This window comes from Aotus nancymaae, unplaced genomic scaffold (genome assembly GCF_030222135.1).
Source record: "Aotus nancymaae isolate 86718 unplaced genomic scaffold, 86718_ANA_hifiasm-v0.15.2.pri h1tg000030l, whole genome shotgun sequence".
Taxonomy (NCBI): Eukaryota; Metazoa; Chordata; class Mammalia; order Primates; family Aotidae; genus Aotus; species Aotus nancymaae.
The window spans coordinates 11,370,606-11,386,430 of record NW_026988443.1 but is presented as its reverse complement, the minus strand read 5'-3'; the positions used below and the strand labels follow the sequence as shown (position 1 = coordinate 11,386,430).

The following is a 15,825-nucleotide window of genomic DNA, read 5'->3' as shown; positions in this document are numbered from 1 at the left end:
TATTGTTAGGGATGGATGCTGACACTTTGGGTCCCCTGGCTGGCAACCAAGATTCAAGAGCGCTGCTGTCTTGCTGTCAAATCCGGTTGCACCAACATCAAGTTGGATATAAAAGTCCCCACAAGTATCAATAAAAGACTGATGGCGCCTTTTATTTTTCTTTGGGCTAAAGTGAGAAACTGAAAGCTAAAAGACATGCGCTAAACATGACAGGTTGAGTATGCCCTGTAGTCTCAGCTCCTTCCCCAAACCCTACTAACATGATGGCAAAGAAAAGGTATAAACTTAAGTAACAAAGAAAAATGGACAGAAAAAGATATCAGACAAGAAAGATCAGCAGAACTCTGGAACATGAAAAGTGGAAGGCTGCGTGCTGTCTTGGCAGAGGGGAAAGCTGAGAAGCAGCAAGCCAGCTCACATCCAAGAACCTGGGAGGGGCTAAGGAATTGAAGGCACCAACCAATGCTCAAAGCTGGGAGTGGGTAGGGTGGAACACTGGAGGATGGGTCAAAGATCTATCTCAGGGGATGCCTTTCCCCAGTCCAAGCAACCACCAGCTGTTTTTCCCTTGCTCCGGCAGGAAACAGGAGATTTAATCCCTGGATAATTGAACAAGAGAGAATTCAGATTGAGGGAGTAGCCAGGAACAGTTGTGAACAGCACTTAACTGAATGCAAAACAAGGGATAAGGTCCAAACCTCTCCTGCTGTGTGATTCCCAGGATGCTGACTAGTACATCCCCACTCCCTCCAAGAAGGGAATTAGGAGATTTCTCCCTGAAGGCATGGACTTCTCCAAAAGGAAAGATCCACAGAGTCTGCCATGTGGAGGTCCTGCAATGAAATGCCTAGTGATGGATCAATCACCCCACAGGGAAGCCACCAGCCAGCAAGCCCCCTACTTAGATACAGAACACCCAATCACTTTGTAGTGCCTTTTCCACAAGCAAACATACAGTCTAAAATCAGCAGAAGTAAATCACACCCCAGACTTGATGGCCTAAGTGAGATGAGAAGACAGAACAGCTATAGAATAAGACCAGGATGTTATCAAAGGGAATACAGCAGCAATAAAATAGTCATGGATGGGGTTGGAAGATCAAACTCAGGAAATTATGCAGAAAGTGGAACAAAAGTACCAAAATACAGAATGTGATTTCACAATGAGAGGATCAAACCAGGAGGTCTAGCACCTGACATTCAACTAAAACAAGGATTGAAAGTATTTTTTATGCTGTAGACCCACAATCAGATGAGGTCTGTGGATTCATTCCTTCTCAGAATGATGTTGTTTAAAAAAATTATTTTATTAATAGACTTTATTTTTAGAGCAGTTTAAGGTTTGTAGAAAATTGGGGGGGAGGAGGAAGAGAGGAATGGAGACAGAATAATATTTTAAAGTATATAAAATGCATAGGAGTACAAAGGAAACCAATCACATTGAAATATAGTTGTCAAAATATCAGAAAACAAAATAGGAATATAGTAATATATGTGCTTTTTAATGAGCACATTAAATAACAACAGGGCAGAACAACTATAATTTTGAAGTAGTGATGAGCATGAATGCTATTTTAAGATGCATCAGTGTGATACACGATGAATGTTATCTGTTTTTTGGTTTTCTGTTTGTTTTTGAGGCAGAATCTTGGCAGTTGCCAGGCTGGTGTGCAGTGGCACTATCATATACACCTCACTGCAGCTTCCGAAGTCCGGGCTCAAGCCATCCTCCTGCCTCAGCTTCCCAGAGTAGCTGGGACTATGGGTGTGCAAAAGCACACCTGGCTAAATATCTAGGATTTCTACAGGTGACCAGAAGACTACTGTTTTAATCACATATTTGTCGAGCTAAGTGCCTTTGAAAACTATATGTGTGTATCACTTTTATAAAGGACCATAATTAATTTAAAAATAATTAGAAAGCATTATTTTATTTTATTTTTTTTGGGGGGTCAAGCTGTTTATTTCAGGGGCAGGGCAGGAATGGGGGGGTGCTCAGTCTTTCTTGCAGCGGCTTTCCTCATGGCGGCCAGGACATTGCTCAGTTCCTCCCTCTTCCTCTTGTAACGGATGTGTGTCCCCACCCTTTTCTTGATGAATTTGAGGGCCTGTTTGTCCTTGGAGACCTTCAGTAACTCCATGGCATGCTGCTTGTATGGGGCGAAGCCACACACCTCCCAGGTCATGTCCTACATGAATGTGGTGTGTTTGGTCAGACGCCCGCCGCTGTGCCTGCGCTTGCTCACGTTCTTGGTTACCTTGTTGCCCTTGTTGAGGCCCATGGCCATAGCGTAGCAAAGAGCCATGGCTGCTACTCTCCAATGGTGGCTGTGGTGGAAGGGCTCAATTTTATTTTTATTCAGGCACAAGAGGCAAATGAAAGAAAGTTTTTGTTGTTGTTGTTGAGAGAGAGTCTCACTCCGTGCCCAGGCTGGAGTGCTGTGGCGCAATCTCAGCTCACTGCAGCCTCTGCCACCCCAGGTTCAAACAATTCTTCTGCTTCAGGTTCCCAAGTAGCTGGGATTACAGGTGCCTGTCACCGTGCCTGGCTATTGTATTTTTAGTAGAGACAGGGTTTCACCATCTTGGCCAGGCTGGTCTTGAACTCCTGATCTCGTGATCTACCTGCCTTCGCCTCCCAAAGTGCTGGGATTATAGGCGTGAACCACTGCACCCGGCTCTCAAGAAAGTTTAGTGAGAGTGATATGGAGCCTCAAGTGTGAGGTGAGGTGAGCAACTTTTACATAGCAAGTTCTTAAATTTGTGTGGTGCTTTACAGTTTTCATTGTGCCCTTTCACACATTCCATTGTGTGATTTTCACAACAACTTCTAAGAGAAGACAGTACAGATATTATCCACACATTCAGTTTACAAATAAGAAATGGAGCCAAGGCTCAAAATCGGGTGCTTAATTCCTAATCCAGTGAGGCTTGCTAGGTGAGAAAGGTTGGAGGTTCCCATGCGTCACAGCAAGGTTCAGAGACCCATTGACACAAGGCTGATTGTCACAAGAAGCAGAGTTACAGGCTGGGCATGGTGGCTCACACCTGTAATCCCAGCATTTTGGGAGGCCAAGGTGGGAGAATTGCTTGAGCCCAGGAGTTTGAGACCAGCCTGGGCAACAAAGTGAGACTCCATCTGTACAAAACATTTTAAAAAAATTAACCAGGTGTGGTGGTGCATGCCTGTGGTCCCAGCTATGTGGGAGGCTGAGGCAGGAGGATTGCTTGATCCTAGGAGGTCAAGGCTACGGTGAGCCATGTTTGTGCCACTGCACTCCAGCCTGGGTGACAGAGTGAAATCATGTCTCAAAAAACAAAAGCAACAGTAAAAATGAAAAAAACAACAACAACAACAACAACAAATAAACAAACAATGCACCCTCCCCCCAAACAATTGGAGTTGCTGTTTGAGGTTCAACACTCAGGCTAGAGGTAGGGTTCAAAGAAGCTGCTGGGTTGAGATCTTTTTAAACAGAGTGTCCCTAAGAGACAAAAGCCCAGAGTTTTAGAGGGCCTCTCTTTTGTTGCCTGGAAAAACATTCCTGGTCTTGATACCAGCATCCCTGCCTGAAGTTATTTCTAAGTCCACCCCATCATACCTTCCAAGAGCCCTGTCCCAGAGCCCTTGTCTGCTAGTGTAGCGAGCCTCTGACATTCTTGTTTTATGCCTCCGTGTGGCCCTAGTGGGGCTGTCAATCATGGTGCCTGGCCTCCTTCTTCATACAGTTGGGCCAAGAATGGTGTCACATCCCTGGACACAGTGACTCGTCCAAGGGGTGGATGCACAGAATCCAGGCCAGTTGGGGGCCTCCCATGGAATCTTCTGATTGGAGGTGGAAAGCTAATTTTCCTTAGTTTTAAATCATTAAGGGTTTATATCTGGAGTTGCTAGGAGCTATTTTCTCTGGCATGTGGAGAGAACTTTTCTGATGTAAAAGAGAGTGCTATTAAAATAGAGACAGTGAAAGTGAGATGGAAAGAGAGAAAGAGAAGGAAGAGAGGGAGAGAAATGAGGGGAGAAGGGAGAAGGGAGAAGGGATGGGGCAGGGGACAGAGAAGAAGGAAAAAGGGAGAGGGAAGAGACGAGAGGAAGGTCCTTAGTGGGTTTCACTTCCTATCCTGGGTTTGGTTCCTAGAATTCTTCCTTCCATTCTGTGAGCCATTTCAATATCCTTCCCATTCAAGGAAGCTGAGAATACCCTTCTTCCTGAGGCTGATTTGAACTAGCTCTTGTCTCTTGCAACCCAAAAGGTCCTGACTGCCCATCAGGGACCCCCAGGCATTATCAGATGTCAGGAGTTGCTTATGAAACCCCTCCTTCTCCCTGCTAAGGCCTTTGCTACCCCCAGAACACACAGCATCCCGAGGCACCCTCCAAGCTCCTCAGCAACCTTCCTGGGCCTCCTCAGGCACACTCACCACAAATCTATGCCTGGACCACCTTCTCTGATTCCAGACTGTCATCTGTTTATTTATTCAGCAAGCATTTATAAGCGTGGTAGAAACACAGCAACCAGTAGAGTGGAAATAAAGACATGCCTAACTGAGTTAGTGTAAAAAGTCATTCACTTATTAAAATAAATGAAAAGCTATGAAAGGTCAGAGGAAAGAGTGACCATTACAGGTGGGGTCTGGAAAGGCTCCGTGGGAGCTGTAGATGGGCAGAGAGGTGGGATTTGGACAATGGAGTGGAAGGAAAGTGTGTGAAGTTGATAGTGACTGTGGTAGCTCCAGTAAGGAGAGGTCTGGAGAATCACAGTGGCATCCAAGACCTGCAAATTGCTGTGGGGAGCCCTGAACATGGTGCTGGAGCAGCCCTTCCTTTCATAGCCATGCTGTCCCGCTGGGCCATCTGGAGGGTTCACTGTCAGCTCCAGTGCTAGTGTCTGGCTGGAGGAGGGCTTTACACATTGGTATCTTAATGGTATGAGGACCTTTCCATCCCTAACCTGAGGGACTGACTACAGGAGTAGTTTCAGGCCTGGGGAGATGGGTGGATTTGTTGACTTGGGGACTCAGGAGACTTGCCACCACCTCCATGCACAGGGCTCATGGCACAGTACTCCATCCATGCCAAGGCAGGAATTGCCTCTGTGGCTGTGCTTGGCGGGGTCCGGGTGGGGGCAGAGCAGCTCTGCTTGCTGAAGGAGGTGGTTGGCAGGGTGCCTACCTTCCTGGGAGCCTGTGTGCCACCTCCTGCAGGAACCTACTCTCTGCCCCACCCCTTCCACCAACTGTAATTTTCCACGGGAAGATATAAGCATGGCTTTCCCGCATCGGTACCACTTCTTGGTACCAATTCACTGGGGCTGAGATGGGTCAGATTCTCATGAGATAAAGAAGAGAACTATTTTTAGCTGGTTCTGGAGAGGAAAGATCCAGCCCGTGTGTCTCCCTGAAAAGCTTTTCTCTATAGAATAATTTGATACAGGTAGGTCACTTTACCAACATCTTTCCCCAAACTAAACCATCCTAAACGAACAGAGATTTGAGGTTCTTTGTTATTCTTTCTTTCCTTCTTTTTTTTAAAACTCTGATACTCCTAGAGTTTCAATAAGATGATAAAATCAATTTTAAAATAACTTGAATAATCAATTGCTCTTACTTTAGTCCAGACTGAAAAAATGGCAGCAAATATGAACTCATTGAATATCCTCTGCTCTGTCTAGATTGCTGTGTCCTGAAAATTGGTTACTGCATGCCCTTACCTGTAAAGAATTGAGTACTCACAGGTGTTATAAGTAAAAGGCGAGCCTCCGAGACCCAGCAGGAGGGTCATCTCATCCAGAAAGCCTCTTGGCCATGACACCCTTTCCTTCCTTACCTCTTGTTGAGAGCCAAATACAGTGATGATGATGATAAATACAATTGACAGCCTGTTATGTTCCACATCTGTATGCATTATCTTGTTGGAATCCCCAGAAGGGCCCCATGTTACAGGAGTAATAATGATGATGATGATAATAAAACCAGAGACAGATTTATCACAAAACTAAGAAAGCTTAGGTTATAAATTTCAGGGTTCCTCCTTTACATAATCCCCATTCAAGGACATGAAAAGATCTTTCTCTGTCTTTCCTTTTTTTTTTTGGAGACAGGGTCTCACTCTGGTGCCCAGGCTAGAGTGCATTGGTGTGATCATAGCTCACTGCACCCTCCAACTCCTGACTCAAGTGATCCTCCTGCCTCAGCTTCATGAGTAGCTGGGACCACAAATGAGCACCACCATGGCCAACTAGAAAAATCCTTTCACTGCAATCAGTTAAGACTGTTGTATTTTTTCATGCCAGCTTCCCCTCTGCCATCATCCCCTTGTATTATATGGCTTTGTACTAGCTATGGGACTCTGTAGGGAATCCCTAAGGGGAAGTTGAATTGGGGATATTGGGTTCAGTGGGTACACATCTGCATCATTCAGTCACTTCATGATCTAGTTAAGTGGTGGCATTTAGGGATACTCCCGGTGTCCTATAGGCCAAGTCACCCAGTATAAAGAAACAAGGACATCGACACCAAGTGATCAGTGGCTGCTGTCCTTTCAAAGTGTATTTTTAAGATTAGTTGCCTCATGAGAAAGCCTGAAATGCCCTTGAGTCTTAGCTGATATAGAGAAAACACTTAGAAGTTTTTTCCATATTTGACCACAGTCCTAAAAATGGGCATCTCACTATAAATAATGAGTTGTAAAGCCAAAATAAATGTTTCTGAACTATGAAAAATAAAAAAGCAAATTTGGTCAACTATGTTGAAGAAAATGCTGAATTATCTTTCTAGTCTCTTGATAGGAGATATCACAGGATTATTGCATGAAGGGATAATTGAAAAGTGTGAAAAATGTAGGAAAAGGATTAACACAAAAGCTTTACATTCTAGATTGTAAGTTTTTGGCATCTCCTGGCTTTTAACAATTTCCTAATGTGTTGTGATCTCTTTTCTCATTTTAAATGAATAAACATTTTTATACCTAAGTTGATGTTCCTAATTCTGCATTCTTTTTCTTAAGGAAGGCTCCTAGGATTGTATCAGGCCCCACATAGCCTGGATCCAGACTTAAAGGAAACTCAGGGAGGTCTCAGGATATAGGATTTCTCTCTCTTGTCTTTAGTCAGGCATCTGGAAAAATAACAGATACTCTTTGTTATGCAAATGTATTTCATCTCATATCAGTAATGAAAAAGTAGGTATTAAGGCTTCCTGGCCATTAAATGTTTATTGCTGTCAATGGCAAATCTATTTTAAATTATTTTTTTTTTCAGAGACAGGGTCTCACTCTGTCGCCCAGGCTGGAGTGCAATGGGCTGATCATAGCTCACTGCAGCCTCCAATTCCTGGGCTCAAATGATCCTCCTGCCTCAGTCTCCTGAGTAGCTGGGACTACAAGCACGCGCTATCACATCTGGCTAATTTTTGTATTTTTTTTGTAGGTCTTGCTATGCTGTCCAGGCTGGTCTTGAACTCCTGGTCTTAAGGGATTCTCCTGCCTCAGCCTCCCACAATGCTGGAATTACAGGCATAGGCTACACTACCTGGCCTTAAATTTCATTAGTTCTGGAAAAATCTTTTGAGGGGGACAGAAGGGATTATACTCTGCGGGCTTCGGTTTCCCACAAATTTCTTTCTCCCTGGGATTAAGAATATGCTGTACTGCAAGGATTCCACCACTTCCCCTGGCTGGCCTTGGGGATTCAGTAGGAGAAAGCATCCCCCTTCAGGGGTCCTTAACCAGGGAAGTACTTCGGAACCTTTGGGAAGGAAAAGCATCCACACGTTTCCATGGATTTGTCTGCTGACGTAAGCAGGACTAGTCTTACAAATAACAGAAGTTCCTTCACATAAAGCATACATTAAAAAGGAAACAAGGAAAATAAGCTCACCAAAAATGTTCTCTTATTACTAGTCACTGAAAATCCTTATATTGCAATGTTTCTTGATTTTCAAGTAAGCTCTCTGAAGACATGACTGCCTCTAGGAAGGGTCTGCCCTGACTATCAGATGAAACAATTCTCTTCAAGTTTTGCCAAGGTGTCCCTCAGCTAAATGGTCTTCTTCCTCCAGTTCAGAGAAACGATGAAGTTTTCAGGTAGACATTTAGCTTTCCTCTGATAGATTTCTCTAACAACTTTAGCAGCAGCAGATGGTCAAACATTAAGGGAGAAAATAGGAACTGGGAATTTATGCCTACTTTCCCCCTCACCTCTTTGTGACACTCTAACCAAATGGAATCAAAGCAAATATGAGAAAAGTGAGGTTCCTCATCAGTCCAATCCCCCTCTATGTCCAGGTCTGTGTCACTAGTCAGGACAATGCCCTTTTCATATTTTTATGACTGAAGGCATGAATATGTAGTCAAGCTGAATCGCCTGGAATTATAAGCACACATTAAATAAATATTCAGAACCCCCAGATAGGTAAATTTAAGATGGGCAGACTCCCACTTAAACGTTTTCATAATCAACCAGGCCTACTTGGGTGATGGGTGTGTGATATAGGATTTTCATGTGTGTGAAGTCTTTTTTTTCCCTCCACAGAAGATGTTATAAAATGGTTAAGGGCATGGATTTAACCAGATAACAAGTCATTGTACTTGCTAATGTTTGTCTTTGGAAAATAATCGTTCTGTACCTCAGTTTTCTTATTCATAAAATGGGTATAGTAATACTCCACAAACCAACTGCTTGTTGCTCTCAGTTTCCTCTCTGTACTTCCTCTGCTCTTCTCTGTATCACAGGGGAACTCATTTCCCAGAATCCTTTGACTTCTGGCTCCAGATTCAAGCCAACAGGAGAACTTGACAGAGGTCTGAGGGCAGGAGACAGAGAGAAGTCAGGCATTCCTCCCCATTTCTCTCTTTGCTTCCTGTAATGTCCCGGTAGTAGTCTTATAGGTTTAGTGCCCACCAGATAGTTCTTGCCTCTCAGAAGGAGGCTCCAGGCCGCAGCGCCAGTGTCCTCTTAACCACTGACCCAGGCCCTGTGCTTGTTGACCATGACATAGGGTTGGGTAAACAGAGGTTAGTGTTCCACTGTTGTCGGACTACCTTACCCTCCAGAAGGGGCTTTGATAACCCACCACACCGGTGAGCATGATTCTCTTTTCCTGAAATAGGGAAAGAAAATCTGGTGTCAGCTTTCTCAACCTCTACCAGTATAGCTCTAAAAACAAGCTTAACTGGAAACTTGGTCTCAGCTCCTGCATGTAATCCTCATGATAGTTCTAGTTCATGTCATTCCATCTGGACTTTTGGGCACAGGAAACATGACCTCTTCCCTCTACTCTCTCCCGCCCCAGGGTTTAGAGTAGCTTCTTATTTTTGCTACTCTCTGAGCTGCCTCACAGCCCATTGTTTGGCCTTTCAGCTCTTTCATTGCATTCATAACTAATTCCTTGTATTTAATTCATTCTATCTGAGAGACCTAGAGTGGTTTCTGTTTTCCTGGTCGGACCTTGCTTATTACAGATACCAAACCAATGGGGCTACTGGGAAGATTAAGTGAGCTAAGATATATAATTGCTTAGAATATGTCCTGGAACACATCAAGTGCTCAATAAATGGTAGCTATCAACATAGACTTTCTTAGCAGTAATTACATGGGCACAACAAATGGATTAGTATTACTTTTTCTTTTAATCCTCGTGGTTAAAGCATGACATCTCTTAAATCAGAGAAATCTGAAATGGACACATCTGCCAGGAAAGACTACTGAGTGTCTCTAGCTCATGTGCAATCTCCAGTTTCCATAGAAACCAAGCAAAGAAAATTTGCTAAAGGAAGCCTAAAAAATAAGTAGATTCAGGTCTGTATTATTGTGTCTCAAACGCTTTTAGCATATAAACAGACTGTTATTACTATTATCTTATTGTCTCTCTAATATATTTTTTCTTATAAGATGCAAGAGACCCAGATTCTTTTTCTATGCAGAGGATGACACAAAGTATAGGATTGCTCTGCCACAACACAGTCCCTATCACATTCCCAATAGCAGTGATTCGAAGGCTACTGTTATTGTGTTTATCTGCCAAATTGCTGGATAAATCCAGCTCTTGTCATTCTGTGGCTATTCAGAGGTTGTTTGCTGTCTGCTGTTAAGATACAGGAACAAAGAACCAAAAATATTAGTTTAAGCAAAAGCCCAGAGTGAGAGAGACCAACTGAAATCCCAATTAACATCCTGCAATAGACCTCAGCTGGAATGGAAATATTAAATTCCACTAAATGGAGCTGGGGTGGGGGATGGAGGGATTCCTGGATCACTTAGTTTCAGCCCAACGCCTTAGGATTCCTCTTTAGCCATCGGAATTGGTGACAGTAGCAAGTGAGACAGCTTTGAGTCAGGCCTGCCAGAATTTGAATTAATAACCAGGCAATCTTGCTTCAATTTCCAAGCAATTTTAAATCTTTTTCTTGAAAATACTTTTGAGATAGGAGGAATAGAGAGGATGGGGGGAAAATGAAGGCATCTTGAATACCAAGGTGAACTTCACCACTTTTCTGTGCAAAATAAGGATTGCAGATGTCCTGTAGAGGTATCCTTGGGGCAGTGGGGAGGCTAGGCTGCCCCTAGCACAGTCAATAGAACCCCCTTCACAATGACCTCCCTTGATGACTGACTGTTGCTGAGTGGACACTTAGCTGGTTAGAGCACAGAGAAAATAAAAACAAGCATGGGCTGGAAGTCCCTTCCCCTTGAGGGCTTGTGATTGGATTGCAGCATGGTTATGGAGGACAGGAGAGCAGAATAGAAGAAGCTCTAGGCTTGGTGTCAGAAGCTCTGGGGACACCTTTGTTCTGTCATTTTTAAGCTGCATGACCTTGAGTAAATCACTTCTTCATTCATTTATTTTTTTACAAGGGGCTTGGGACGAAAAGCCTGTGGTTCAGTGCAAAGTGAAGGCAAAATTGGAAAAGCTTGCTTGTGAGTAAGCACATAATGCACACACAAACACCAGAACATCGACCAGTCAGCATTTATTAAACACCTACCCTGAAACCAGTATTACTATAATAATGACATTATGAAAATAACCCAGAGAACTTTTTCCACATGGGCTGGCTACAGGAGCAGGTGAGAGAGAGCTAATGTTTCCCAAATGGCAGTAAAGAGAACTCCAGATCAGAACCACAAAATCAATGCCTTCTCTATGGCCTCTCTTGAGCCCCTACTTGGCAAAGCCCCTTTGGCCATCTTTGATTGTTCTAAGCATGACTCTTCCACCCATGACTTCTGTGGCCACAGATAAGAGTATTGCATCTAGTTTGAGTTCTTAAAAGCATCCTACATATTTGCCATGCCCCTGCTTCTTTTAGGAGCCAAAAATCAAGAGCTTTTTGCTGCACTCTTGTTTTATGAAGAAAGGCAAGTCTTCACCTTATGGTTGAGTTAAAGAATACTGAAGTGCACAGGAAGCATAGGGATGAAGGGTTCCATCAGGCAGGCCTTGGTTGCTATGGCATCCAGATGACTACTTAAATCACTCTAGGGAGAGGCATCCCAAAGGGGATAAGGTGAGTCTCAAATGTGCTATCATTTGTGCTCCTTCATTGCAAAGTTTCTTACAGTTGCTAGTGAGCTAATCCTCCCAACAGGCCTGATGAGGTGGATCAATACTAATATCCCCTTTAGAGCTCAATATTATTATCTACTTTAAGGCTCATTATCTTATCAGCCAATTACTCCATCTTTAAAGTCTCATCAATATCCCTCATAGCAATACCCCGTTTTGTGATTGTAAGTCTGTGATATCTGTGAAACACTGGATCTATTCTTGCAAGAGAGGCAAGAACTAGGGTAGGTGGTCCATGAGACACTGTGGGGTTGAATATCATCAGCATGCAGAGTTGCTCAAGTGTGAGGACTGTAAGCAAAGGCACTGGGCAGCAATCCAGAGAACAGAACCACTTGCCTACTCACTGGGTGACCTTAAGAAAGTCACTTCTTTCTGTGATCCTGTTTGTGCATCTGTAGAATGGGAATCACTACAGTTTAGAGCTCTCCTTCTTATCTTTTGTCTTTTATGAAGTTGTTAGGATAAAATTAAACTATATTCACAGCTTGTGAATATCCTTTGGAAGGAGATGCAGTAGAGAAATGCAAGAGGCAATAATGATGGTGTATATCAAAGCAGTGATATAAACCAGCTTTGTTCTTCATAAATATCAACCCTGGAGTACAAGCCAACAGACTCAATAGCATGTTTAGCTGGTTGGTTTAATAAGATGACAGGCTGCCATATCATACATGAAGAAATTAAGACTTTCTCGAAGTCACCCAGTGAGACAACTGGCAAGATCTAGAAGGCAGAATTGAAGGTCTCTTGTAGGGTGACCAACTTGTCCCAGTTTTTCTGGGGCTTTCTTGGAAAACGAGTTGGCTGGTCACCCATCTCTGAAGCTGTGCTCCATGTCTGCACCCTCCCTGGACTGAGCAAGCCCAGGCAAACTGTGGATAGTTTTCTCAAGCCTGGTTCACCGAAGGGTTCACTGGGAGATTCTTGGTTAATATGTTAATGTCTAGTGGATGATATCTGAATGTTGGAATCCTTGGTGGTCACTGAGCCTACCTTCCATCACCGAGACCATTCTGGCAGCTTTTCCTTTTCAGAAAGGCCCTGAGAAAGAGAACTTTGTAGGCTTTGTGAGGAGATTACCTGAAGAATGAGGGGATTGGGAAGTTAACCCTCAACAGCAACCTACCTTCCTCAGGTTGGCAGTGTCTGCTTTCAGATATCTCCTTCAGGGCCCTGGCTCCATCCCACACATATGGGTCACACACACATAATTATGTGATCATGTTCTTTTGCTAGGAAAGTTCAGGTACCATTTCATGAAAAAAATAAATATTGAAGATCTTAACCATATTCCCAATTGGAGCATGGTGTAGAACCCGGTCATTTCTTCCATATTTATTCTAGAGGTTTCCATGTGTATATGGCTTAGTCAAAAGTCATGTGGCCTTTTCAGGATAGTGCCTTAAAGTCTCTCAAATTCCCAAGTGGAAATTTTAGATTCAAAGCCTGTTTTGAATCAAGGACCTGTAGATGCTGAGACTTTAAGGGCAGTAAATGTGGTCTCTCCATACAAAGTCCAATGTGGTGCTTCCTGTATGAAGCAACTTGAGCTCCCCCATCTTTCTTGGGTGGGCAGGGTACATGGAGTTAACTTAGTAAAGACGACATTCTTGCAGGAAACAGGAGTGGGAAAGGGCAAGAGGGTCCTCTTGGGCTATTAGTCCCTGGCCCCTGGCACTGCCATCCCTCCCCAGCCTCCATCCTGGAACTGAACCTCTAAGGTCTCTAATAGAGTCCTTGGGCCTTGACGTTGAAGCCGTCCTAAGGCTGGCTGGGTAAGGGTGGCTGGGCAGCTGAAGATGCAGGCCCTGTAGGTGTGGCAAAGGCACTGCTGGTCAGGCAATACTGGGGAAAGAAAGAAGTGCTGCTGAGGAGTTAAGCGTCAAATGCTAACAGGGGGCCAGGAAAGCAATACAAACTCCCTGTTTGGGACCTCTCCGTTCCCAGTGAGTTGATGGGATACAGGGAGGTGGCTCCAACCCTCTGCACAAGAGAGCTGGCCAGAGCTGGGTGGGAAATCCGGACTTCGCCAGATGGGTCCTCTTTCTCCTGGAACTGGGACTTTTACCCTTTTTGTGTTGTAGATTTTCTGGCAGTTTGATGAAGCCCATAGACTCCTTTTCAAAATAATGTTTTAAAATACCTAAATCAAAATACATAAGATCACAATTATAATGAAATATAGCTATCAAAAAAATTTAAAATCCCACAATTATGTGACATAGTAATATATGTGTTTCTTTTTTTTTTTTTTTTTGAGACGGAGTTTCGCTCTTGTTACCCAGGCTGGAGTGCAATGGCGCAATCTCGGCTCACCGAAACCTCCGCCTCCTGGGTTCAGGCAATTCTCCTGCCTCAGCCTCCTGAGTAGCTGGGATTACAGGCACGCGCCACCATGCCCAGCTAATTTTCTGCATTTTTAGTAGAGATGGGGTTTCACCATGTTGACCAGGATGGTCTCGATCTTTTGACCACATGATCCACCTGCTTCGGCCTCCCAAAGTGCTGGGATTACAGGCGTGAGCCACCGCGCCCGGCCATGTGTTTCTTTTTAAATGCTTTAAAATGACAAGATAAAATAGTGGGCCTAATAATTGCTCTAATTCTGAAATAATGATGACTATATATGATATTTCAAAATAGGTAAAAATGCAGTGTTATGAAAATATCTGTGAATTCTATTGGTAACAATGTCACAGATACTGTGAATACCACTCTGGTTATTGCCTTTATTGCTAATTGAAGAAAACGCTAACATTCAGTTATAGCAGAGGTCAGCAAAGTTTTCTGTAAAGGGCCGGATAGTAAATATTTTAGGCTTTGTGAGCCATATGGTCTCTATCGGCAACTATTCAACTCTGCTGATATAGCTTGAAAGCAGCCACAGATAATATGTAAATGAATGAGCATGGCTCTGTTTCCATAAAACTTTATTTATGGACAGTGAAAGTTGAATTTCATAAAAGTTTTATAAGTCATGAAATATTATTTCTCTTTTGATTTTGTTTTCTAACCATTTGAAAATGTAAAAGACACTCATAGCTCACAGGCTAAGAAAACATAGGTGGTGAGCCAACCAGATTTGGCTTATGGGCTATGATGTGCCAACCCATGAGTTAGAGGGTAGGAGAATAAAAATGCAACCTTTGTTTACCATCCAGGTTTGTAGGTCCCAGATTGAGAACTGCCATCTTAGAGGAGACTGGGGAAATTGGCAAACCCCAGAGAGGGAAGCTCAGCAGAAGTTCAGGCTCCTGAACAGCCCGATTTAGAAAACTGGTGGCGGTGAGACGATGTGCAGTGCTGGAGGATCCCTGGAACCTCAGATCTGCCCTGTAAGGGCTGGCTCCAGGGAATCTGGTTGAATAACACAGATGCTAAGTTCCCACTGAACAGTGGGTGATGGCTATTGAAACACCTATTGCTGTGGCAAAGACCAGTGCTTCAGAAACCAGCTTATCTCCAGTGCATAGCATAACATCTGGCACACAGTAGGTGCTCACACACTGTGTGTTAAATGAATGACTGAAGCCAGCCAAGGTCTGCAGGTGGGATCAGTAGGAGATGAAGCTTCAGGAGCTAGGGAAGACAAAGGCCAAGAAGAGGTTGCTGCTGATGGCCAATACCTTTTCCTTGACCAGGGCTATGGCCTGGAAGTCAGGATTCTCCCATTCTAGAATCCAGCCAGATGCCCTGTATATCTGTATGGAGAAGACAGTGGGATGCTTTCATCGACCCCTTTACTTTCCCCCTGGACACACAAAAGGTATTTAGGTAAAATCGTGTGACTAAACTCTGAATGTAGGTGGAAATGATGTAGAATACTTCGAAGCTTGCCCCTTAAAACATCTTGTAATTTTCCATCCTCCCTCTTTCCATCCTCCACAAGGCTGGAAGAGAAGGGCTTCAAGATACTAGAGCCACACATGGTCCTGGCAGAGATCCCTGAATGGCCACTGGAAGGAGAGCTGCCTGAGAAGAGTTACCAAATCTTCTTTGACTGGAGAAATAAACTTTGTGTTAAGTCACTGAAGTTATTTTTGCTACAGTAATATAACCTAGCCTATTCTGATAATGCACTTTGTTTTCCAGGCCAGAGAGAATGCACTTTACCTATGTATGTATGTTTGTACTTATTTATTTAGAGATGAAGTCTTATTCTTTTGTCCAGCCTGGAGTGCAGTGGCGCAATCATGGCTCCCTGTAATCTCTAACTCCTGGGCTCAAGCGATCTTCCTGTCTCAGCTTCCTAGGTAGC

The 15,825-nt window shown here is 43.7% G+C and overlaps 1 long non-coding RNA gene and 1 pseudogene across 1 annotated transcript in view; one reads left to right on the top strand and one right to left on the bottom strand.

The window, feature by feature from the left end:
- LOC135277245 (uncharacterized) overlaps positions 1 to 15,825 on the top strand; it is a 198,280-nt gene that overhangs the window by 106,719 nt on the left and 75,736 nt on the right. The window lies entirely within an intron of this gene.
- LOC105714058 (large ribosomal subunit protein eL36-like) lies at positions 1,961 to 2,305 on the bottom strand (annotated as a pseudogene).